Source organism: Mustela erminea, chromosome 18 (genome assembly GCF_009829155.1).
Source record: "Mustela erminea isolate mMusErm1 chromosome 18, mMusErm1.Pri, whole genome shotgun sequence".
NCBI lineage: Eukaryota > Metazoa > Chordata > Mammalia > Carnivora > Mustelidae > Mustela > Mustela erminea.
Genome location: NC_045631.1, coordinates 49,323,270 through 49,350,021, shown reverse-complemented (window position 1 = coordinate 49,350,021; position 26,752 = coordinate 49,323,270). Strand labels below are relative to the sequence as shown.

At 45.5% G+C, this 26,752-nt stretch overlaps 1 protein-coding gene and 1 long non-coding RNA gene across 3 annotated transcripts in view; both read left to right on the top strand.

Moving 5' to 3' along the window:
- PRKCA (protein kinase C alpha) overlaps positions 1-26,752 on the top strand; it is a 385,445-nt gene that overhangs the window by 54,321 nt on the left and 304,372 nt on the right. The gene's annotated exons all lie outside the window — the stretch shown is intronic.
- LOC116577312 lies at positions 2,667-25,522 on the top strand. The gene is made up of 3 exons (XR_004280484.1): positions 2,667-5,540; positions 17,826-17,830; positions 25,510-25,522. It is a non-coding gene; the product is annotated as an uncharacterized LOC116577312 (long non-coding RNA).

Sequence of the window (26,752 nt, the reverse complement as noted above, 5' to 3'; positions counted from 1 at the left end):
TGCTCTGGGCTGCTGCCTTTGAAATGGAGCCAGTGGTGCTTCTAGCCAGTCTCCCTGCTTGTCTGCATTTTGCCCTCTTAGCTGATGACTTCTTGGTGAGGCCCATTTCCATCTCTGGGAAAAGCATCCCGTGTCTCCTGTATTCCAAATGCTCGGCGTAAGCCACACGTTCCTTCGACAGGTTGTGCTGTTAGAGCTTTCGGGGCCGTTCCTGCATGGTCGTGTCTCTACTTCCTCCTGTTCCCTCGGGGTTTCTTTTATCCTCCGGGTTATCTGCCAGGGAAATGCTAAGTTGGAAGGGAAGAGCTGCCGAGGCTCGGAGTAGGTCTGGCAAGTCTCAATGTTCCCGGCTTCTCAGGCTCTGCTGGCCCATCGGAACTGTGTGGACCCAGCATGATGTCTAACCCTCCGCTGTAAGGCGGGGGCAGATGCTCTGAGGGTCTAGTGAGGCCACAGCTACTGAGAGGCAAGGGCACTTGTAAGACGTGATGCGTGATCTGCACAGAGATGCCCTTGTGCGTTCCGTGCGCATGTCCGGAGTTCTGTATGTTGGGCTCAGGGCTGTATGCACCAGCTGTCCTCGGGGCACCGTCCCGGGCTGGCATCCTCAGTCTGATGTAAGTGTCGGCCCATGGGCCCCACTGGAATCCACTGAATCAGAGTATCTGGGGCCCAGGAAGCTGTTGTAGCAAGTTGTCTTGTTGGTACTGAGACGTACAGGTTGACAAGAAGCCTTGGCGTGACAGGAAGGATGCGGGACGAATAAGCTGAGGCCTGGGGTGAGGATGATGGTGAGGTGGCAGAAGGCAGTGGTCAGGGGGCAGGTGGGTCCGCTGGCGGAGGAGCTCTGGTTTTCGGTCACTGGTGTAAGATACAGACGCAGGTCTGAGGAACTATCCTGGACGGGGAGGGAGAGTAGGTAGGAGGCCTGCCTGGAAACCCGTCCCTGGGGTTGTGCCAGCTACGGAGCGTCTCTGTGTATGAGGAGAGCAGCCTGGAGTTGTGAAGACACCCTGGGAAGGTAAGGTAGGGCTCTTCTCTCCTGGTTTAGCTTGGCACAGGGAGGCAGAGAAGCCTTGCCTGACTGGGACAGGGAAGATGCTGGAAGTACACAAAGCCAGTCTAGAGCTTGAGTTCAATCTCCTGTAAAGGGGTGTGCTCCCCACTAACCTCCCCCCACCCACTGCCACAAGACTTAATTTTTTTTAGCAGTTTTAGGTTCACAGAAAAATTGAGAAAGTAGAAATTTCCCCATTACCCCCCTACCCCCACAAGCACATAGCCTTCTTCCACCAGCATCCCCTGCCGGGGTTGTGCATTTGTTACAACTGATGCGCCTACACTGACCCATCCTGGTCACCCAAGGTCTGCAGTTAACATCACAGTTCACGCTTGGTGGTGTCCGTTCTGCAGGTTCGGACAAACATAATGACTTGGGTCCATCATTATAGTATCATGGAGAATATTTTCACTGCCCTAAAGATTCTCGGCTTGTTCTTCTCATAATTGAGCACTGATGGTCTCTAGAGTGTGTTTTCTCCCCACCAGAAAATCATGTAATTGGAATCCTATCATATGTCGCCTCTTTGGTTTGGCTTCTTGGACTTAGAATCGTGCATGTAAGTCTCCTCCACGTCTTTCCGTGGTGTGGTAGCTTGACGTGGATAAAGGGGCATGGGAGACAGAGGCTTTTGGTTATGGAATAAACCATGTGAACCAAAGGTACAACCTACGTACCTTTGACATACGACCCTGAATGTCGTCTGTGGTACCTTAATATTTTAATAGCTACATTCGCGGTTGAGAGTAAGGTGTGGAGCTCATGAGTCCCCATGTTGCATACTGGAAGCGAATCGTGTGTCAACCAGACTGATTAAAAGCATTTTTTTAAATTAAAATTTCCATAAAACTGTAGCTTTCGTTTTTTGAAGAAATAAATGCTCCTGTCTCATTTTATTCTAAAATTGAGCCTGACTGCTAAGACACGGTCCAGTTTGGGAAGTGTTTTGACATGGCTCCCAGTGGGCCATTGGAGAAGTGCATGTAACAGAAATAAGAATGTAAAGCTTCATGTGGGCTGGATAACTGTTTGGCTTTATGGGAAGGACTCGGCTGTCCACCGACACTTACATGCGCGTACTTCTGTTTAGCTATGTAAATACACTTCCTGGAGTTTATCTTAGGAAGCTGGTCATCTGCTCGGGTTCCTCATGATTGCCTCTGTATAAACGCAATTAACAATTACATACCTCACCAGGTGCTTGCGAGGGTTAGTTGAGTTGATAGGTTAAAAGGCTTAGAATAGAGCCTGATTCTTAATAAATACTGGTTAAGTGCTTATTAAATATTCCACTTAAGGGCACCTGGGTGGCTCAGTGGGTTAAAGCCTCTGCCTTCAGCTCAGGTTATGATCCCAGGGTCCTGGGATCGAGCCCCGCATCGGGCTCTCTGCTCAGCAGGGAGCCTGCTTCCTCTTCTCTCTGCCTGCCTCTCTGGCTACTTGTGATCCCTGTCTGTCAAATAAATAAAATCTTTTAAAAAATAAATATTCCACTTAATATTTAAAGATTAGAGAGAGTGTGTGAGTGGGGGGAGGGGCAGAGAGGAAGAGGGAATCCCAGGCAGGCTCCCTGCTGAGCGCCACCGAGCCCAGCACAGGTCTTGATTTCAGGACCCTGAGATCATGACACAAGCCGAAATGGAGTCGGACGCTTAACTGAGGCGCCCCGTCTCTTAATATTTCTAATGTCCCGCTGAGTCATCAGCATAATCAGCACGTCTCCCTTGAATGTTAAACACTGCTATGATAATCTTAAGTTGTATAAATACATGTTCATTATTTTTGCCCGCAGTAAAGGAATAATAAACCGTTGTTACAGATGACTTAATGATATAAGCCTAATATTAATGTTTATTGTTTTATAATGTATTTTTCCTTACAGTAACCTAGATTCACAAAGGCAGTTGCAGAACCAGGTAGCAGAAGGAATCGGTTGGTGGAGTTCCTTGTCCCTGTAGCCGTTCAACAAATGAAGTGTCGCTAGGGCTTCCGTGAATGGCACCAGAGATGGTTAAAAGCAAAACCACATAGGCGAGAAAGGCCACCTGATACGGAACTTGCATTTGTTCCTTATAAAGAATCCTCGGGAAAGAATTCTCTACCGAGGTGTTTTTTTTTTCTATTCCCGCCCAAACATGACAGAAGTTGTGAATATGAGAGAAGCTCATAGAGCTGTTCAGGGATGGCTTAGGGCCAGTTACAAGTTCACGTGGGTAGCCTAGGGTGCCATGTCTGTCCCCAGGGAGTTTCCAGTTTAGGGAAGCAGGTGTTCGGGTGGCTGGCTGGTGGAAGGTTTTAAGTGGATCTGAGCTCACGGGCATCTTTCAGCCTCTCTGAGCCTTCCCTGACCCCTGCGAAGCAGCATGAGAAGGAGGGACCCCAGAGTTTGAATTTGAAGGGAGGGAACGGATTGGAAAGTCAGCTGCAGAGGTAACATGAGGCCCGTCTGGAATTCATCGTGCGAACTGTCAAAGAAGATTGACTCTAAGATCTAACTGTTTAGTGTGGAGCAGAAAAATGGGTATGGATTTGCTAGTACCTGAAGCTGAAATGCAACCCCATCCCCACTCTTCTAGTTTTTAAAGATTTATTTATTGTGGAGAACAAGGGAGCGTGAACCAGCGCTGAGAGGGGAGAGCGGGCAGAGAAGGGGAGAGAATCTTAAGCAGACTCAGCTCCTAGCAGCACAGAGTCCGACTCTGGGCTGGATCTCACGACCCTGACATCATGACCTGAGCCTAAATAAGAGTCAGACACTCAACCACGGAGCCCCCCCAGGTGTCCCAGCCCACTGTCGTAGTTTTTAAAACCTTGCCGCTCCACTTGCTGGATTTTAAGAAACAGAGCAAGTCGTTATTTTGCCGCCATTCTTAAGTTGTTCTGTAACTTCTCTGACCTGTTGTCTCAAAAACATGTGACCAGTCAAAATACTATTTTCTTCTTGTTTGGAGAGTTCTGTAGTAACCAGGAAAGGAATGGAAGCTCCTTTGGAAATGCATGCTGGTGACACGATTAGGCCCGGCCCCGTGATTAGGCCCGGCCCCGTTTCTCGGACGGTAAGGAGTGTGTCACGGCGAGACCCCGAATGATGGGAGAGATGGCGACGTTCTGACTTTTGCTCTGTGAATCTCCAAACAGAAAACTTTTAGACGTGGGTTAATTTTGTAGGAGGGAATGTACAAAGCAGGGAAGGGCCAGGCTGGGGGAGCTGCTTTGGTGGAGAAACAACTTGGTGCCTCCCCAAGCCTTGGCCTCCAGTGTGGTCAGAGGGATGGGCGGGCCAGCCAGTGGGGAAGGCCTCGGGCTGTTGGGTGGGAAGCGACCCACCTAGTTTTACTGGTGCTGGAGGGAATGGCTTTGTGTTTTGAGTAGAGAGCAGGTCATTAGATGTTGGCTTCTGCTATTAGCATTCATATTTTAAAGCAAAACTAGAAAGTAGAGGGGAAAAAAGTGTAAGCCTAGTGGTTCTCCACCAAGAGTGATTTTTGCCTCCCGAGGCACATCTGGGAATGTCAGGAGACCATTTTGATCGTCACAGCTGAGGGTGGGGTATCCTGCTGGCATCTAGTGGGTAGAGACTGGGGCTGCTCAGCCTCTTACCTGCACAGGGCAGACCCCCCATGGCCAAGAACCATGCAGCCCCAAATGCCAGTAGTGCCGAGGGCAATAAATCCTGCAGTCATCCCACACAGTTTGCTATCTTTCCGTATCTTTTTCGTTTGTTGTGTCCCTATACATAGTAGTGTCCATGGTTTTGTAGAACAAACACTATATCCTAATGACGGGCATGACTAGTAACCTCAGGGTCACTGAATGCCTTCCAGACTTTGCCGTCATCTTGTTTCTTTACTACAAATAATCTAATTTACTGCTCTGGGGAATGACCTATAATGCACAGTTTTGTGCATTTGTCTTTTTCTGAATTGCCAATTATTTCTTGAAGGGAAGATTGACAAGTGCTGGTATTTTTCTAAGGGGTGGACTTTTAAATGGTTCTTGGCCAGTACTTCCACATTGCTCTCCAAAGGCCTGGTACTCATTTCAGGGTGTGATCAGCAGTGAATGGACGTCCTGTTTGCTTGGGTTCTTGCCAGCATAAAGCGTCTATGTTTAGGGGAGAAAAGAACCTTTTCAAAAATTTTTGCTAATTCAGTAGGCAAAAAGTGGTATTTCTTTTTGTCCTTTACGGTGTTCTTTTTGGTGAGAAATGTGGTTTCTCCCAAAGCCCATGAGAGCGTCACTATCTATCCTCATGGGTTTTGGACACTATTCTACAGCCATCGATGTCTATTTAATAAGGTTATTAGGACAAATTCTAAATCAGTGGAATAATACCTGTGTTGACTGCAAGGAAATTTATTAAGAAAATATCATCGTTTCAACTTTCAGGACTTTTTGAAGAATCAGAGTCATTTGAAGCCTCATGGAAGATTTTGTCAAATTCTAAGAAAGTAAAATAGTTCTTAATGAAATGATGAAAGTAAAATACGTTTAGGTATAGTTTAGGGCTCCATCGCACTTAATCCTATATTTGTGCATTTTATGGGGCACTTAGCCCTCTCTGGCCCTTCTCAGAGTGTATTTGCTGGGCACCCAGAATGGTCAATAACTACGTATTAAACATGAGTGAATACATTTACACCCACACTGTATGGCTCAGAGTATAACTTTGTACTGAAATGATTGGAGGGTTATAGTTGATCTTTTGATGGGCATTGGTCTCTGTTATGAATTACTTGCCGTGGAAGCAGTGGCTGGGAGTAAAACCGCCCGTTACCTCACTTTGTCAGTGGTAAACCTGTTTCCCGGAACAGCGGTTTGTCTTAGGGCTTCAGAAACCCGTTGTCAAAGTAGGCATTGTCTTGTGTTTTCTGATGGAGTTACAAATAGAATAGCAATGAAAAATGATCTCTTTATTTAAATAAAACTTAGTTCTTTTCGGGGTGGGGGGATGTTCTATTCCCACTTTCATAATGTTTCAGTTTTCCTGTGGGGCAGGGAGAAGGGAACCGTTCCAAGTAGGTTCTTTAAAGTTTGAATCTGGGATCTTCGGTGACTTGGTTGGTTAAGCGTCTGTGTTAGGCTCAGGTCGTGATCCCCGAGTCCTGGTATCTGAGTCCTGTGTCCGGCTCCCTGCTTGGGGCGGCGGGGGAGGGGGAGTCTGCTTCTCCCTCTCCCCTCTTGTGTGTGCGCTCTCTTTCTCGCTTTCACTCTCTCTCAAATACATAGAATCTTAAAAAAAAAAAAAGAAGTTTGAAACTGACCTTGCTTCTTCAGTTTTCCCAGAATCTAAATTATTTTATCTTAGTGCTAGGTTGTGCAATAAATATCTGAATCAGGATTTCTTGAATCCGCCTTCTTTCTCTGACTTGTCAACCTCATTTCTCGGATAGTGTCTTCCTGAGATATGAAGCAGTTTTTGTTTCCTTGGTTTTAGTGGGGCACACCTAGGTCAGGTGGCCCATGTGATTATTGTCCAGTGGGGACAGCAGGTGTACAGCAGAACTGTCCTGGGCAAACACAGCACGGGCTATGAATTGTTCTGTGTTCACGGACTCTTTGGGTACTTTTGGGTACTTTGTACTCTACATGTCAACCTAGAGTTTAAAATAAGAAAGAGCCGGGGCACCTGGCTGCCTTGTGACTCTTGAACTCGGGGTTGTGAGTTTGAGCCCTACGTTTGGTGTAGAAGTTGCATAAAATCTTAAAAAAAAAAAAAATAGGGAAGAGCATTGAATCAGGTACTTAAATTAGCCACTTCATAATCAGACACACACATGTGGGATTTTGATCATGCTTTATGAGGTTCTGCCCTTTTCCTCACTATGTGGTATCACTGATAAATTTTTAAGTTTTATTTTTATAAAAACATGCTTAAAACCTCAAATTGAATACATACTCTGGGTTTACAAAGACATGGAAGGTTGCAAGATATTAAAAAAAAAAAAAAAAGAAAGAAAAAAAACAAGCCTCCCTGGCCACAGGCCCATTTCACAGATGTAAACACCGTTGAGTTCTCTTGTGTACCTTTTCAGAATTTTGCTTTCGACTGTGACTGTCTTTTTGTTTGTAACCCCCATTGGATCCCACAGTTCTGCGACTTGCTTTTTCACTAACAGTGTCGATCTTGGCTGTCCTTCCCCCTCAGCACGGAGACAGAGAACTTGGCAATAGTCGGTAGGCTTCCATTAGGTGGATGCGCCGTGACTGACTGAGCTGTTTCCTGCTGATGAATATTGAAGTCACCTGCTGTGCTGTGACTTTTACACAGAGCTTCGGTGACATGCTTGGACTGCCTGGGTTTGAATTCCCATTGCTGCCCCTTGGGCTTTGAACCAGTGGCTCTACTGCTCTTGGTCTGCGGTTTCTCCTCTGTAAATGGGGATGGGAATCCCTACCTTCGAGGGTATTATGAGTAGTAAAATCTCTCATGTGTATGATGCACTTAGAACAGTGTCCAGGACACGGTGCTTGCTCGGTCACTGACAGGTCTAGCCCCAGCGTCCACCTTTGTACCCTTAAGAATATATTCCTGGGGTGCCTGGGTGGCTCCGTCTGTTAAGCCTCTGATCTTGATTTTGGAGGCTCAGGTCGTGCTCTCAGGCTGTCGGATGGAGCCCCATGTTGGGCTCTGTGCTCAGCTTGGAGCCTGTTCCAGATTCTCCAGATACTCTCTCCCCTTCTCAGTCTGCCCCTTCCCCTGTGTGCACTCCCTCTTTTTCTCTCCCTTTCCCAAAAATAAAATCTTTAAAAAAAAATTATATATATATATATACACACATATATGTGTATATATATAGGAATTTATATATATATAAATTTATGTAAGTATATATTATTTAAATATATATAAATTTATATAAAATATAATAAAATTTATATAATATATAAAAATTTATATATATTATTTAACTATATAAATTTATTTACATATATAATTTATATAACTTTATATATATATATGAATTCCTTTAGGAATGAATATATATTCATTCCTAAAAGACTTGGATTGGGGGACGCCTGGGTGGCTCAGTTGGTTAAGCAGCTGCCTTCGGCTCAGGTCATGATCCCAGCGTCCTGGGATCGAGTCCCACATCAGGCTCCTTGCTCAGCAGGAAGCCTGCTTCTCCCTCTGCCTCTGCCTGCCATTCTGTCTGCCTGTGCTCGCTCTCTCCCGCCTCTCTCTCTGATAAATAAATAAATAAAATCTTAAAAAAAAAAAAAAAAAGACTTGGATTGGTTTTTTTTTTAAAGATTTTATTTATTTAGGAATGAATATATATTCATTTAGGAATATAAATGAATATATATTCATATATATTAGGAATGAATATATATTTAGGAATGAATATATATTTAGGAATGAATATATATTCATTCCTAAAAGACTTGGATTGTGTTTTTTTTTTTTTAAATATTTTATTTATTTATTTGACAGAGAGAGATCACAAGTTGGCAGAAGCAGGCAGAGGGAGAGGAGGAAGCAGGCTCCCTGCTAAGCAGAGAGCCCAATGTTGGGCTTGATCCCAGGGTGGTGAGATCATGACCCGAGCCGAAGGCAGAGGCTTTAACCCACTGAGCCAGCCAGGTGCCCTGGATTGTGTGTTTTAAAAATGCAATTCAGATTTCGATAGGGATTCCCAGTTGTCCTCTGCTAATGTTGCCCTAAGTGAGTCTCGACTAGTTAGTAAACTTTGGTTCTTTGAAAGGCATAGTTTCTTTTCTTTTTTAGCGTAAGGCTTAAAAGCAAGTTCTTCATTACGTCTTTCTACTTCTCTCTGGTTTTGACTGCCTGGTGACACACACTAGGAAACGCTGGTGTGCCCAGTGCATTTTATAACTCTCCTGTCTAGGAACTTGAGGGAATGTTCCTCCGTGGTCTCTGGACCTGCCGTTGAAATGTTCTCCCCCATGGTTTCAACACGGTGCACTTGAACAAGAGTAAAGGTTATCTTCTGTGTGTTTAGTGTTGCTTGACATTTGCATATGAGCAGGAACATCCGGTTTGATGAGCCTTGTGGAGACCCATTTGGATGACTGATGGCAGCTGGTGGTAAAACAGGAAAACCGGGAAGGAATTTTTCTTGGTCGTAGGGTGGAGCTGGAGGGCAAGCGTGGTGCTCGGCTGGGGTTCAAGGAGCGGTCCTGGGCGTGGGCAGGAGAGCAGGGCCAGGCAAGGAGCTGAGGTTTCCGCTGGCAGCACGGCGAGGCAGGCCTTGTCAGACCCAGTCTAACAGCTGGCACAGGGTCGGACCGTGTCCATCCCTGCTGCGGGGTGGGGTGGGGGGTGGTCAGCGAGAGAGGGAGGCGCCCGGTGTTCTGGGAGTGCACCTGTTCTCTGGAGTTGGCGCCGTCCCTCTCCTGTCCTTGGAGATTCCTGATGCTCCAGGTGAAAGTGCTCCTCATTTTGACCTTCTGCAGGACTAAGAGGGAAGGGTCATTGGGAAGGTGGCTTCTCCTGAGAGCAGTGAGGTTGTAGGTCTGGCTGTCACTGGCTTCGCTAGTGCCTCTGTTTCCCTCTAAGCCGCTGCGGTCCTGCCCGCCCTCCCAGTGGGAGCCCCTGGAGCAGCAGGGCGGTGGGCAGGAAGTCAAAGCAGGCCTTGGGACAGCGAGGAGAGTGCTGGAGAGTGCTGCCGGCCTGCTCTGCAGCTCTCCCAGAGGGTCCCCACTTCACCTTGGCCAGCAACACAGCCCCCGCACTCCACTGTGTTGCCCCCGGCTCTTTATCACAACTGGTCCTGTTCTAAGGGTTCCGGACCCTTGTTCCTTCCTTGTTCTCTGCCTTTCTTTCTTTCTTTCTTTCTTTCTTTTTTTTTTTTAAAGATTTTATTTATTTATTTGACAGAGCTCACAGGTAGGCAGAGAGGTGGGGCGGGGCGGAGGCGGGGGAAGCAGACGCCATGCTGAGCAGAGAGCCCGCGGGGCTCCATCCCAGGACCCTGATCATGACCTGAGCCGAAGGCAGAGGCTTTAACCCACTGAGCCACCCAGGCGCCCCCGTTCTCTGCCTTTCTTGGTGTGGAGGTAGCCTCCTCTTGATCTAGGCGTCTCAGCTTTAAAATAATGGAGCAGAAAACTTCTGTGCTTGAGAAAGCAGGAGGTGACCACGGAGCAGGGATGGGGCACAATGACCCTGAGGTCCCAGGGTCCCAAGGCGAGGAGGGAGGGGAGGAGGAAGGAAAGCAGGGAGGGGTAGGGTTTTAATTTCCTGTGGAATCAGACTTTCTTTTGTACAGAGCCCAAGACTTTTGGAGGCAGGTTAGACCTTAGAGATTCGAGTCACTTTTAACCATTTCATGGTCACAGTTCTGTTGCCAATCTTGGAAAAATTAGGACCCTCTCCCTGGAACAAAGCACACCATGTACCCACACCACCGTGCATGCGCATGAAGGGGGGTTCGCTGGCGCCCAGGGTTTGTCAGTCCCTGCACCTTGGGTGGCTGCTTCGTCTCCACAAAGGACTGAGGTCAGGGAAAGACCAGTGACCTGCCCAGGGTCACACAGTTAGACGTAACGTGACACAACTCCTCAGTCTTCAGAGCCCTGTCTTGCCTTTTCTAGTCTGCCATTTGCTTCAGTGGGGACAGTGACCTCATTTTTTAAGACCTGAGGAGAATAGCCAGAGGACTAATGGATGTTACTAAGAAACACATAAATGTGGGAAAGAGAAAAGGTGTGGCAAACAGTTCAGGGATTCCTGGTGAAAGACTCATTTAAGCCATTAATAGAACCATCAGGATTTTATTTAAGAAGGAGCATCATATCCTGCGATAGTCTCAGCGTGGCGCCCTCTTGCTCGGCTCACAACTATGCGGTCAACCTGAGGTAAAAAAAAAATGCCCCTCCCCTTTTTTGTTCCAAGATTTGAGAGAGTGGGAGGGAGGGGCAGAGGGAGAGAGAGCATGAGGGAATCCCACTGAAGATTCCCTACTGAGCAGAGAGCCCACCACAGGGCTCCATCCCACGACCCTGAGATGGTGACCTGAGCCAAAATCAAGTTGGACCCTAATCGACTGAGCCACCCAGGTACCCCCAAAGCTGCTTTTCTTTTGCTCACATCCTCCTTGGAATATCATCGGAAAGCCTTAGCACCTGAAGGTGCTTAGGTAAATGTGTGTAGAATTGAATTCTACTTTCATAAAAGGGCTGGGCTGGTAATGGAGAGGAAGAGAGGCCTGTGGCTTCCCATGGGCCTGTGTCTCCCCAGGGAAGGGCCTGCCAACCCCTCTTTTGGCAGCATGGCACATGTGAGGGACACAATTGACCTTGGTTAGACCTGGTCGCGGTGAGTGGGCTCTCTAGCCTTGTGACTTTGCATGGCCTCCCCCTCAAGGTCCCCCTCTGTAGATGGGCACCCCTGTAAGTTTGTGAAGACTGGAGAGAATTTATATGAAAAGTAGGATAGGGGTGCCTGGGTGGCTCAGTGGGTTAACCCTCTGCCTTCGACTCAGGTTATGATCCCAGGGTCCTGGGTTCGAGGCCCACACTGGGCTCTCTGCTCAACAGGGAGCCTGCTCCCCCCGCCCCCCGCCTGCCTCTGCCTACTTGTAATCTCTTTCTCTGTCAAATAAATAAATAAAATCTTTGGGGAAAAGAAAAAGTAGGGTAGTACTGACAGGTCCTCAAGAGAGAGAGACAGGCAGCACCTTCAGCATCAGCTTCTGTTGTCCTGTTAGCGTCCAGAGCCAAGATAGCGGATGATGAGTGGCGGGCCCAGCACAACTGTGTGCTTTGTGGTGCTCTGGTCATGTTTGAAGTGTGTCACTGCCACTTGGCAGATTTTGGCCAAGGGGCAAAGCTTGTATGCTATTCCCACCTTTTGTGATCAGGCTGGTCAGCTGGTCAGTTTAAAAAATGGTCATCTGTTTGACACCTGGGTCGACCTCAGAATTTCATTTTTCTATACAGTCTTAACATTCTTTCGTAGAAAGCATAGTACAAGTTTATTGATGGTGAGTGCAGAGGAATAATGGCTCATCGCTTTGTAAATAACCCAGATGAAAATAAGTTGCTTGGAACAATGTAAGATCATGGAGGACAGACTATTTTTGTAAGATAGAATCCCAGAATACTGGGAAAATTGTGATATAAACGGTCATGTTAATAGCTTAGCATTCCTGGTCTCCTTGGGCTACAATAGCTGAAATTGGGTTATGTGAAATAACTTTTAAGAGCTATCCCTGAGCCAACAAGGAACTGAAGTCAGCCAACTCCCACTCAGCTTTTTGTTTAAGGAACACTGCTTTTTAATCTTAAAAAAAAAAAAAAAAGCCAAACTGTTTCCACAGATGTGTTTCTGAGTTGTCAACAGGGCAGGTGGTGATTTTTGTGGAGGACAGAGGGGAAATGCTGCATACTCTGATCTCGTAACTTCCCAGTGATTACCCCACTGACACTCCAGAGAAGAAATCCCATCTCTGTTCCCATAGTAGTCCTTCCTTAGCTGCTGCTTATTTGGGTGACCTGTTTGGGGATTTTCAAAAGGACTTTCACAGGAGCTTCTGTGGGCATCTCCACTGTTTGGAACTTTCTTTCTTTTTAAAGATCATGTATTTGAGAGAGAGAGAGTGCAAGAACCTAAAGCAGACTCCATGCTGAGCATAGAGCCCAACATGGGGCTTGATCCCACGACTGTGGGATCATGACCTGAGCTGAAACCAGGAGTTCCATTGTTTGAAACTTTACGCACGGCTAGCACAGTTTTCGGGAGCTTAGACTGGGGTTGGATGGGGGGGATGAGCAGCCATGAGCTTCTAAGCAGGAAGGAAGGTGTAGGGAGCTACCTGACCTCAGCCCCCGGAATGAGAGGCTGGTCTCCTCTCTCTCTACCAAAGATCAGTCCGAGAGAACCAGGGAACCCACTCCAGGAGCCATTAGCTTATGAAGCCAAGGAACCAAATCTGCAAGGCAGAGGGGAATCCCGGCAGCCTCCCGGGGTTTCAGAGATGAAATCCGATCCTCCTGCACACTTCTGGTGGAATCTGTGCCTGGGGTGCGAAGGGGTTGCCCGGGTGAGGGATCTGCTAGACTCCTTCAGCCAGCCTTTTAGTAGAGAATTAAAGGTACTAACGTGGTCCTTCAGGCATTTTCCACTCTCCACTCCGCTGGCCACAAGCCTTGGCTGTCTGTTGCTCTAGACCTGTCCCCTGAGTGCCAGGGTCCTGGAGTGGAGCTTTCAGAGCAGTGGGGAGAATGCCATCTATCCCTTCTGTCTTGGCTTGTGTGGCAGTATAAGGGGTGTTCACCCTGCACCCGCACCCCCCACCCCGAGACAACTTCCGCTGGATGCTTCAAGGCACCATTCAACCGTCACGTACTGTGTCATTCATTTGCTTGTTCATTCCGCAAGCACGTGACTGCTACTGATGTGTTACTTGAGTGCCCCCTTCTCTGTCCAAGAGCAGATGGGTGCCTCCGCCCTCATGTAGAACCTCCTCCTTGCCCCTTTTGGAGGGCCTGGGCATTTTTCGTTGTGGTCATTGCTTCTTCCGGTGGACAGATGGTCCCTGGGGTCTGGGCAGAGGCTGGTGAGTGGTCCCAACCCCTGCATCTGCCACGGTGCCTGGCGGTGGGTGTTCTGATGCTTATGGGATGGGAAATGTGTATGGTACGCCTGCTCCATCACCCGTCTACACACACACAGGCACGCACGCACGTGCACGTGCGCACACGAACACGGTTATCATGTGATCTGAAAGTAAGCTGCGGACGTGACAGCACTATCTCCCTGATTCCTTGGGCCTTATGAAAGGAATAAGAGGTCCTTATGAAGTCTTATGGAGGAATGTGATGCTTTGAGAGTACAGAGCAGGGAAAATTACCTTCTACATGGGAAGAATTAGAAACAGTCTCGTTGAAAAGGTAACGTCTGAGCTGAACCAGGTGCACAGAGCCAAGCTTGCAAAGCTCACCATAGCCGCGTCAAACATTTGAACAGGGAAGAGGTGCCATCTTACACAAATCTAGTATTTTCTTGAAAAACTCCTTCAGCTTTACCATATTTGGAGCTCTGGCTTTTACAAATTCCGCTGTGATTTTGTAATAACCACACTGATTCCTTCCTTTGCCTCTCAGGGGCTGTCATTGAAAAAGTGCCTTTCATTTTGCTTGCATTTACTAGTAGGTTTATGACTGTACGGGAGACGGCTGTGTGGACCAGCCAAGTGCTTAGTCAGCCGGGCTCTCCTTGCTGTGCGCAATGCTAGGGAGTGCTCCGTGACTTCTAGCCACGAACAAATCCAATTTTTGCACTTTAATAACAGTGTGGCTTAATTTTGTATTGACACTTAAGAATTTTATATGTCCATAAATGAAATGCAGGCTGTTCCGAATAGCAGAACTTCACCTATTTCTACCATAAAAAGGAGGTTTTGCTAAACTTAAAAATGTGTTCTTGAAAGGCCCCCTCTGAAGCAGTTTGGGGGGGCACTCCGTATGCTTTACAGTAACTAGAGGCATCCATGTGAGGAAGCAGCTCCCACCCTGGGCCAGTGAAAGGCCCTTTCAGAGTTCTTAGGCATCTTGTTGGCTGGCTAGAAGGGACATGATGGGAAAATATTCCATATTGGTTTGGAGTGGAAACCATGATTGCTTGTGTGAAAGGGAGGTAATTTCAGACCTAGACCAGCGGGCTTCTAGAACACAGGGCACCCTGAGAAGTGATAGAAGTCCCCCTTAGCAAACCTGGGTCTTGATTTTGACTTTATGAAGTAAGTTATAATTTCTAAGTAAGATTAACCGCAGTCCGGTTTTGCTAAGCATTCTACTAGGTGATTTTTTTGCTAGGAAGTAGGGGGAGGGAAGATACGTAGAAGGTCTGGAGTTTGGGGAGAATGTGGGATGGTGGCAGGGGGCGTCTTAGTGCAACCTGAACTTCTGGTTAGTTCCTTGGCCGCCAGGTGTCCAGCCCCACTGCGGGCTTCAGGCACTGGCTGTTGTTCCTTGATGGAGTTGTTTCTTCCGACACACACAATCAGCTTTGTTACCCAAATGCAGTTCGCAAACGTCTCAGTGCAGCAGAGGACCCCCAGAAAGCAACTCAGCCTCTATTTATGTGAGAGGAGTGTGGACGGACAGGAAGGGGCCCACCATTTCCTGCCACTGACTGACTGGACCTGGGGGCTCCAGAACCTGAGTCTGTGCGCAGGGGTGGTGGCAGCAGCCTGCTGTGCCCCTGGGTCCTCCCTGGGTCCTCCATTCTCTATCGGCTATGCCGCTCCTGGGTCAGAGCTGCTGAGGTGTCTCATCCAGGTTTTGAGTGGGGAGCCTCCCTGAAGGTCCATGTGGGCTTGACACCTTCATGGGCTTTTCAGACAGGGGTCTAGGCAGGCAGAGGAGTGGGGGGCACGTTTGACACCACGGAGGACAGGAGCCATTTTGGGGTGGGGGGGCAGATCTTGCTTTCACACTTTACCACGAACAAAATGTTTTCCTGAAAGCAGAGGCCTGCAGACAGCGACATGACTGAGCTAGGTCAGGCTTAGGACTGGGGGTTCAGCCCGCGTGAGTGCATCCGTGGGTGGGGCCTGCGTGGGGAGATGGGGGCAGGTAGGGGCAAGGGATGCTTTTGCCAGGAAAGACTCACACCCCAAGTCTTAAGTTAGAGGAACAGCCCTGCCCATGGGGGACCGACGAATGCCAGGCTTCATTCACGTTCTTGGTTCACCATTCCCAGCTTCGGGTGTGGGGTGCATAGCCTCGGTTCCAGATGCTGCGTGTGTAGCTGTGAGTCCTGTTCTCGTGGGACTGCTGTTCTGTGGGTGGAGTGCCTCTAAGAAACGAACATGGCTATTTCTCGTGGTTGGTGCACACTTTAAAGAACGGTATACAGGGGTGCCTGGGTGGCTCAGTGGGTTAAGCCTCTGCCTTCGGCTCAGGTCATGATTGCAGGGTCCTGGGAATGAGCCCCGCATCGGGCTCTCTGCTCGGCAAGGAGCCTGCTTCCCTTCCTCACTCTCTGCCTGACTCTCTGCCTACTTGTGATCTCTGTCTGTCAAATAAATAAATAAAATCTTAAAACAAACAAACAAAAAACGGTATACAACCTGATGGCTGACGACAGTTCTGTGGAGTAGAATTGTAATGCAGGCCACATACAACTGTCCATTTTTCAGTAGCCCCATTAAAAGCACAAGAAACAAGCAAAACCAATTCTAATATTTTATTTAATTCCATATGTTAGTATATGATCAATATTTAAATTATCAGTATTTTTGGTCTCTGGTATAAAGTCTCCTAAAGTTGGTATTTTACACTTAGAGCACATTGCCGGTTGGACTTGGATGCATTTCCCATATTCAGTGAGCACATTTGGCTAATGGCTTTGGACAGAGCAGGCTTGGAGTTCTGGGGGCTGTGATGCAGGTCCACTTTGGATAGGGTGGTCTTTTAAGCAGTGTCCCATCCACGGAGGACAGGGAATAGTTCTTAAGACTGACCTATTTTTTGTTTGCTTGCTGCTATGCCCACACATCATGGTAACCCACTTTTATTTTAGTTGATTAAAACAGCTGACCTTTTTGGCCAATTTTGCTCTGAGCACTGTTGGATGGGATCCCCTGAGAAGAGGCAATAAGAGATCCCTCAATATTCTATATGGTGACAGCAGAGAGAGCGGTTAATTCTTGGGAGCGCTGGGCCTCGCAGGGGCTGTGTTTTGTCCAGGACTGCGTTTTGTGGACAGGGCAGGCCGTGTTGTAGATTGATTATTTTCTCTTGCTTTCCCTACTGATGGGATGGCATTCGACCAGCGTTCATGTTTAACCTGAAAAGTCTCCCACTGGGAAAAGTCCTTGGCTCAGGCAGCAGGAGTATTTTTAGCATTATTTTAGTGCAGGCTTAAACTGCTATTTTATTGAATATTGTAGCTATTAATTTTAAACTTAAGCAAGGATATGGTTATGAAGTATAATTCTGTCACCTACTTAAAATAGTTCTCATTTGAGTTTTTCTAGTTCGGCTGCAAATCATGGAATTGGTTCAGGGTCCGTTTGTGAAGGAGGTCTTGCAAACCCTTGGTGGGGGTGGGGTGTTCGTAGGAACTGGGGAATTAGGGGTGTGGAAAGAAGGCTGTGGTAGAAGCTGCTTGCAAACAGGTTTACGTAGCCCCTTCCTAGTTTCATGTGTATGAGTAATAAGTTCTTTGGTGCCAATTTGAAAAAGATAAAAGAATAAGCTATTACCTTGTATCTTTCCTGGCTTTTTTTTTTTTTTTTTTCGTTTAATACCTCTAGGCTTCTATTTTACAATGCGATCTTACGTAGTTTTTATCTTTTTTACACTTGATGTATCATGAGTATTTTCTCATGTTCTTAAATATTTGTCAAGAATGTAATACAGCTGCATTAATCTACCTTATTTATGTTTTGTCATTGATTTAACTCTTAGCTCTCTATTTTTGCCCTTTTTATTCTACGTAATCGTAATCATTTATATGGAAAATATATTGCAGTAGGAATCTCTAAAAGCAAAATTATTGGCTCAAACAGTATAGATGGTTTTTAAGGCTTTTCATACGTGCTGCCAAATTACCTTTCAAAACACAGCACAAGCTGACATTCTTCCCTGTGAAGTGTGTGCTTATTCCTACAGTTCAGCCCATGCAGGGATCGATAACTTCAAGGAAATTGGATGGATAAGGATGTCCTTTTGATGCAAAAGTTTAAAATAAGATAATACAAAGACACTTTTCCTGTTGTTCTTCTTAGTCTTGGAGCCCTCGTCCTTGACTAATAAGGAGCAAATGTCCTTCTGAGGCATAATGGAGGGATGGTGGGTGCATGGGTCACAGGTGGTTTTTCATCTTTTTTTTTTTCTATGCTCTGTTCATGAGTATGATGAGTAATTCCTGATGCTGAAGACTTGAGTGTGTCAAGGTAGCCTAGAGCTTTGTGATAATGTCAACACGTGTCGTCGGTAATAGGTCAGAGGGAGAATCGGGCCCACTCAAGAGGTACTATTGATAAGTACTATTCTCCATCGGCAGTGGTGAAGCTGCATCCAGAAGATACCACTATGTGCTGACTCCTGTGTTTTGCATCATTTTCCATGGCCTCTGCAGGACAGGGCTCTGTGACATTGTCTAAACTCCAAAGGAGTATAGCTGTTCTGTTTCCTTCCCCAAGGATGCTGATGTCTACTATCACTGACATTTTTTTCAGTTACTATGTACCAGGCACTGAACCTCAGCACTTTGTTTCCATGGTTAATCCTTACAACATTTATGGCAAGTCCCGTTGTCTTCATTCTGTTGATACAGTTGATGCTCAGATAACTTCCATGGAATTACACAGCCGGAAATGTGCAGAGCTGGGAACGGGCTCCACAGCCCACATACACAGTCCACGCTCAATGTCCTTGAGAGGTAGAAGGAAATGAAGCAAAGATTAAAACCGGAGAAACACTCAAAACCCTTGGGATTCCAACCCAGGCATTCTCCAGGTCGCATGCAGACGCAATTGATACCAATGGAGAGAAACTGAGGAGACAAACTAGGTGGTCATTTGGCCGTCTTGTAACCCGATCACAGTTTTCAAGTGAATAGTGGCTCAGGATGGTTTTGAGAGGCTTTAGGAGAAAAATCAAAGTTGCTGTCGGACTAATTTGGAAGGTTAGGATATGTGGGTAAAGAAGTGAGATGGCCGGAGGGAGGAAGACATGCGAGTGAAGACAGATTGTTCCACGAGTAACTGAATCCTGCGGACTGGAAGCTAGAAGTAGCATGGTCCAATCAGACAATTAGGTTTAATCAGACAATTAGGAAGCAAGACAGAGAAGGAATGTTACCTAATTTGGAGGATGTATGTTAATATTCAGAGCAATCAGACAGGGAGAATCATCAGCATATGTAATAATAAGCGGGAAAGGCAGATGGATGATGGGGAGGTGGGTGGTGTTATGCTACTTGTATGCTCTTTTAATATGTAAAATTATAGCAAAATTGCATCTACTCATTTAAAACAAGGTTACGCAATTAGGGTCCTGCTGCCTGTTAAAAGCTTGCAGAGATTTCCACGTACCAGGCAGAGTGGTTATATTTACTTTAAAAAAAAATCAAACTTGTGCTCTATTCATGGACTTAATTTTATTTAATACTCAATTTTTGCGTGTACTGGTTCTGCTGTTTCTCATGTAGATTCAGATCTAGTTAAGAGATGAAATAACACCAGCAGTTTGGCTGTGGAAAGCCCAGAGGAACGACACTGTGGGCAGGAGGAATCACTTGTTGGATAACATTTTCATATGGTTATGTGCAATTTTCTTGATATTAATGTAATAAGAAAATAGGTTTATTACCAACCAAGACAGATTTTTTAAAATCTTAAAGTTTTATTTTCCCCTTTGAATTTTTCAGAACTTCAGTCTATGGTGTCTTTTTATTGGGGCAAAAACATAGAACCTAAAGCTTGACATCTTAACCTTTTTTAAGTAGACAGTTCAGGACCATTAAGCATATTGCTATTTGTTGTGAAACAGATCTCCAGAACTGAAACTCTGTATCCATCAAAGAACTCCATTCCTGTCCCTACAGACCCTGGTAACCACCATGCTATTTTGTTTCTGTGAGTCTGATTCCTTGAGATACCTCATAAGTAGGATGATAAATAGTCTTTGTCTTTTTGTTGCTGGCTTGTGTGACTTCCCAGGATGTCCTTAAGGGTTATTCATGTTGTCAGGTATATGAGAATTTCCTTTTTAAGGTTCCATAATAGTCCATTGTGTGTGTATGTGTATGTGTGTATATAATACAATATATGTGTGTGTATACGTGTGTGTATGTATGTGTATATACATAAACACACCCATTCCATATTGGTTTATCCATTCATCGCTGGCTAGACCATTGGATAGCTTCCAATTCTTGGCTATTGTGAATAGTGCTGCTCTGAAGGTAGGTGTGTAAATACCACTTTGAGGCCCTGCTTTCAATTCTTCTAGATCTGTGCTCAGAAGTGGGACTATTAGATGATATGGTAGTTTTATTTTTTAATTTTTTGAGAACTCTCCCTTCTATTCTCCGGAGCAATTGTGCCACTCTCATCTCACCAACGGTGCCCAAGGATTGTCACGTCTCTATGTCCTCACCAACCCTTGTTTTTGTTGTTGTTGTTTAATAAGTGTCATAAGGGCCAAGATCAATCTATTACCTATAAACAAATACTAAAGTATTGTGATCTGAGACATATCAGTTGACTGCTATCCTCCCTAAAAAGAATGTTTAAAACCCCTATGTAAAGGAGTTCTGCTGTACTCAGTGCAAACATTTAGTTCTGGAAATACGGAGTCTTACAGCGTGCCGGTGAGAGCATAAGGCTTCTTGCCGGTCCAGTTAGATTGAACCTTGGAAAATCAGTAGAGTTTCACCCATTGACTTCAGGACGGGAATGGAGTCCCTGGATTCAGACCCACCTGAGCAAGGGGAAGGCCTAGGCAGCATGGTGCTGTGTAGACATGATGTTTGAGGGAAGTGAGACCCACAAAGTTGGCTTGATGTACATCCAAGAGCTTGGGTTTTTCCCTATCAAAGCTGGGAAGGCAGTAGGGCATCGAAGCAAGGCTGTTGCATGACTCTGGCCATGTGGAGGGGAGGTAGAGGTTAGGTTCTTGGTTTCATGAAATTTCAGGTGAGACCAGGCCTGATGAAGGGCAGCAGTAGTAGGTCCAAGGAAGGCAGGGGACTTGCAAAATACTTAGAAAAATCACAGCCATTTTGCTGATTGATTAAATGTGTGGGTGGTGAAGATGGGGGAAACTTGAAGACAGGTCGCAGATTTCTGGTAGGGGCTCCACGATCTCCGCTCTGAGGATGCACGTGAGATGCTGGGGTACATGTAATTCCATTTTGGACAGGTTGAGGTTGGTGCATCTATTGTAAGACCTTTGCATGGCGATGATGTCCACTTTGCCTTGGGTTTGAGCCCAACTTGCCAGAGAGGTCAGGGATGGAGATGCACTCTTGGGATTCATTAGGTATAGATTGTGGTTAAAACCATGACCGTGGATTAGGTAGGCCCCAAACTGGACATGGGGCAGAAGGAACAGAGACCTCTGGCCAAGCACTATTGTTGATGGATCTGGAGTGGACTAACAGGGATTTGGGTCACTGGGGCTAAGAACATAGGAGTGTTCATAATGAGTGATCGGTTACCTCAGATGCACCAGCTGAATCATCTGGACCTTTGCCCAAGCCGTTTGTGTAACCCACTGTTTGTGGGAAGCTAATCTCAGCAACATGTTCAGCAAGGGGGTAGAGAGCTTGAATGTACTCTTTGCAGAAGTTCAGGTGGATGGGGAAGTGGGAAGAGTGAAAAACAGGTGCGTCAAGGGAAGCTGTCTTCTTTATTAAGGTGGGAGAGACTCGAGCATATTCTAGTGCAAGAGAAGAGGTCAGTTGTAATTAAAGCAGCTAACGTTACACAGGGCTTCCCCTGCATGTGGCATTCAGCAGCTGGTGGATGACCTCCTTCAATGCAATTCAGTCAGCGATGGGAATGATGCCCACTTCCCTGAGGAGAACTGAGGCACAAGATGAGCTCCATGGGACCCAAGTAGCAAGAGAGCCCCACCTCTTGGAATCTGCATGGATCTCTCTTAACCACAGCATGAAAAAGGTCTCCTGGTTTTGAGGGAGAAGTTGAAGATTTAAGGTAAAGAATAATGTAGGGGCACCTGGGTGGCTCAGTCGGTTAAGTGGTTGCCTTCAGTTCTGATCATGATCTCAGGGTCCTGGGGTCGAGTCCTGAATCAGGCTCCTGCTCATGGGGAGACTGCTTCTCCCTCTGTCTCCTTTCTGCCTTCTGGTACTCTCTTTCTCTGTGTCAAATAATAAAATCTATTAAAAAAAAAAAAAGTAGAACCAGGTTCTAAAAGGCACTGGAAAGGGTGGGCTGAAATCTTTGTGAAGTCCGTTTTTTTTTTTTTTTTTTTTTTTTTAATATGGGTAAGACATTTAGGGGCAATGGATGAAATTGGTTAGAGGAGAAACTCTGAAATGTGGATGGAATTGGTACTGGACATGCTTGAGGAATAATTTTGTGATGAGCCTCAGGACTTCATTTTTCATCTGTGTCATCACTGGCTCCTTCAGCTTGAAACCACCCCCCCCGCCTTTCTGCCTATCCTGGCATGTCCTCTGCAGGCACAGTGGTTTTGTAATGATCCTTTGCTTCAGATTTATGTATGGAGTGATGGATTACTCAAGATTTGAGTTGCCATTAAGTACATGGCACCATGTTATTTTTAACAGGGTTGTATCAAGAACCTTCTGGGTTTTAAGAGTCTATTTTTAAGAGTTTTTTTTTTTAAGATTTTATTTATTTATTTATTAGAGAGAGAGAGAGAGAGAGCGCACACAAGCAGGCAGAGCGGCCAGCAGAGGCGGAGAAGCAGGCTCTCTGCTGAGCAAGGAGCCCGATGCGGGACTCGATCCCACGACCCTGGGATCTTGACCTAAGCTGACGGCAGCCGCTTAACCGACTGAGCCACCCAGGCATCTCTCATGCCTTCTATTTTTATCAGTGACCCATGCTGAGTAATCTTCTGGGGTCTTGTTGAAATCATTGCAACATGTTTTAATATCAAGAGGTTTATGGTACTCCCTGAAATCTTTCTGCATTCCAGCCTAGCCTACAGAGATGTTATCCCTGACCCTAATTTGACGACGACTTACTACAGCCTACATACCTGCACGGCTCAACAATGCCATGTTTCAGTAATGGATGAATAGAATTCTGACCCCTTGTTGTGTACAGCTTCCAAGAAAGATGCTAGCTTTAATTCAGATCCTCAGCCAATCAAATGGAAAAATGAATCACTGGGAGTAATGTTTGACTTAGAACTCATTAAAGCAATTTAAGTGGACGTTTTCCAGGTACCAATACCCCGTTCTCTGCAGGAGGGCCAGTGGCGTGGAGGACTAGCTTTCCCAATGTTCTTGAGAGGCAGAACGCACACAGTAGTCTTTCAGAGAACTCAGCACCTTAAATCCATTTATGAACAATTCAGGTATAATAGAGGTTTGGAGCATAATGCCAGCCTTCAATAGTGTTGTTAAAAGAAATCCGAGGTTTAAATGGAATGCATGGGGAAATGGGGCCATTACAAACGTGAACAAGTATTAATTTTCAGGGGATCCAGTAGATTCTCTTATTTTGTCTACTTTTATGTGTTTGGATTTGGGTTACTCAAACGGAAAAAGACACATGTTCCAAGGTAGTGCCCTTTGTTTGTGGTTTAAGGACCACTGTGGCTTTCCCAGAACCACCTAGACCTTATAATGCTGGAGGAATGAAAGGGCTCAAAAGTCAACCGGCTGTTTCTTTTATATCTTAAGAAGCAAGACCACAGGCAAGCATGAGACTCATTCACACGAATTCTTACCCTCGGCTCCCTGGCTCTGTTCCATGCATCAAATGCTGGGTGCCTGGGAGGAAAGTACTGGAAAGTCATTTACTCAGTCCTCATGTCCAGTATGCACCTTGCGCTAAGAGACGCGTGGGAAATATGTGTTGCTAGTTTTCACTTTGTCTCGCCAGAGAAGCCTCCACAGAAAATCTCTCCAGCTGTAGAACACATCATCGATCAAATACTCCTGGCAAGGTAACTACTTCCTATTCTTGACTGCTCCAGGGAGGGAAAAAAAAAAAAAAAAACCCACAAACCAGAAAACTTTGATAATGCTTGCTTGCAGCATTAAATGCTGAATGTGCTGTTGTCTCTGTATCTGTATCTTAGATGCTTGTCTTCCATTTATTCTGGGCGGGTCCCCATTAACAAGCTGGAGGGTAGCTCTAAGTTTGTCCTCAGCACTGGCATTCAAGAGTCGCTGAAACCTACTTGTCATGTTATCACTACCCCAATACTACAGGAGCTGGAAAGACCTTCTAGATCTCCCTTAAAACCCATTTCAGCCCATTTGTTCCTCTCCTGTCACCCATAGGAATGGTCTTTGTTCTCTTTGCCAAGAGGGCAGAAGACGCGCACTTCATAGGGACTTGTGTGAGGCAGGGGTGAGAAGGAAGAGCTATGTGCAGGTCATGGAGGGTCTCCTTGCTGGGGACCCCACTGTGCATTCCCTGGTTTTGCGGCTCACTGCTGATTTTCCTGTAATGGCCCATAGATCCAGAAATGAGCTGTGCTGCTGTTTTCTCTGGATTTATCCAGGGACCATCCATTCCTTCTGTGATGCTTTCTGGGTTGGGTCCATCTGTCCTTTCACATGGAAAACCTCTACCTGCATTGAGCACCCTTGCCAGATCTTTCAGCATCAGGGTTCTTTCTGTTCCTGCCTGTCCATTAATAAATGGGGAAGGGAGGGACCTACCCCTCTGTGTAATTGCTATTTATATTTCACAGTTAGACATTGAAAGATATAGTTGGCTTTAAAATGTAGATGTAGAAGTTCTGGTAGGCAAAGCATATTTTTCTAAGGGTTCATAATCCAATGAGTCATCTCCTGTTCCTTTGTGTGTAAAACTAACCCTTCCCAATAGCTACTAATGCCTGAATGGGAGAGTTGAAAATTCTTGGCAGATGGCTATCTGTGCTCTTCATTAGCAACTTTTTAACTTGAAGTCAGGCATTTTGGTAGAATATGCCTTGTTAAGCTCTGCCAGGTTTTCTGTGGCTGTGTTCCTACTGGTGGGTTTCAGGGACTTCCTGTGGCCAATTATTATGGTGGGTATGGGGGAAGATAGAATACATTATTCTCACCTCTTAGCGAAGGGGGAAAAAAAAAGGTGGCTTCCTTCCCTTCTCTCCAGCCAGCTGTCAGATTTGAATAGCTGCCCGTTTGCTCTGTCATATACAGAGTCTGTGGGCTGAGTGATGGGCTGGCAGGAGCCCATCAGAGTGAGTGCAAAGTGCCAAACACACCCAAAACACTTGGTATGGATGTCTGAGGAAACAGATAACCGAGAATTTGCCTTTGGGTTTCAGCACCCTGATTTCTTGTGCATTTTTGATTACCGGTCTCTCACTAAGAAAAGAAAGGTGGCTTTGAATTAAAAGTGTGATTTCTGTAGAAGTTTAGACTCTTTACCAGGATGACTTGTCCTAAAAAGAAAGTTTCACTGGATACGCTCAGAGACGGGACTTTATAAAGGTATCCCCATTGTCCCGGTGTGCGTGACCCTCCGTAAACAAAAGACCAGTGTTCTGGGTCACTTACGGGTACGATTGGAATCCTAAATACAACCAGTTCCCAGGTGGCTAATGACCACTTTCTCTATCATGACTGGAAAATAGGCAGATTTTCTTGCCAGGAATCGACGCAGGGTGGAGAATGTCCAGGCAGCTTCGTGAAGCTGTGTTGAGCTTTGCTGGGTTTTTCAGCATCATAGAAAAGATGTCGCTGGATATGCATTTGCTGTGAAGTTAGGAATCTGGTTTAAAAAAAAAAAAATTCGATCATTTGGACTGGTTTCTGTAGTTGGTTGGATTCTGATCCCAAGAAGGTCAAAATAAAGCCCATCTGTCTTTATTGTTTCCTCTCTCTTCCTGTCGCTGGCCTCTGTGTTGAGAGACAGGGCACTGAGGGCAAGGTTTTACCCCCTGCAGCAGAGAGCCCTCAAGCTGGCTTCTAACGGGCTCAATTCTTGGCAACTTCTTTATCTATAGAGGATTTCATTTCCAGGAAATCTAATTTCAGGAAAACGATTGCATTTCTGAAAATCTTATGTGACCTCTACAGTCTCGCTTGCTTTGAAAACTAACGCCCGGGTATTAATATTTTTACACTGTTCTGTAGATTCCGTGAAGTTAATTTTATATTTGTCCAGCAGGCCTCCTGCTGAAGTAGGAGTTAAATTTATGAATTGTGACATTCATATTTGTTTATCTATTTATTTGAGTCCAAATACCTCCCAGAAATTGTTAGACTGATTCATGATTATGTGCGTATATACATTTGAAGTTTGTGTGATTCTGCTAATATAAAGAATGTTTTAAAACATTTCTTTCCTTTTCCTTTACAGCTAAATTGGCACATTAACAAAAGTGCTGTGTTTTATGGTATGCTAACAGAATTTTACTTTTTTCCTAATTTGCTAAGGCTTACGACATTCATTCTTGAACATTGTAAGCAGCATTTGAGATCTGTCTTGAACGTGATTTTATGTGTATTTCTTAGAAATAGGTAATGGATAAGCAGTTAAAGAGCATTGTTACTTTTAAAACTGGAAATTCATCATTTTGAAATGAGCCGGCTAAGATTTTGAGCATTTATGTAATTTGTAGTTCGAACCACCCATGACTCCAAGAAGGTTACGCTCAGTTACATATTATAAAAATTGGCATTGACATTAATTCACTTTCCGTACCTCTTTTGGGTAGATGGATGATCTACACCATAAAATTTATGGAAATTTACTGGAAAACATGCTCTAATCAAAATAGACTGTCAAAGGCAGCTATGGGCCCATGATTATGTGAAAAGAAGAATATTTGGAAGGAAAATTTCATTGCTTATTCAGTGTTTAAGAAGACCTTCCAGCTACGAGATTGTATTGACTATATTTCATTGATTGTTAATTAGTATCTTCGTAATGGTATGACTTATTCAAATCACTATATATTAGGGCAACATTCTAGTCTGAAGGTTGTCAAACATTTTAGTGTTATAATATGAGCCTTGAAAATTAGTCTGTAAAAATGAGAGGATACATTAAATCTGTGTCAACCAATCATTTGAATCAA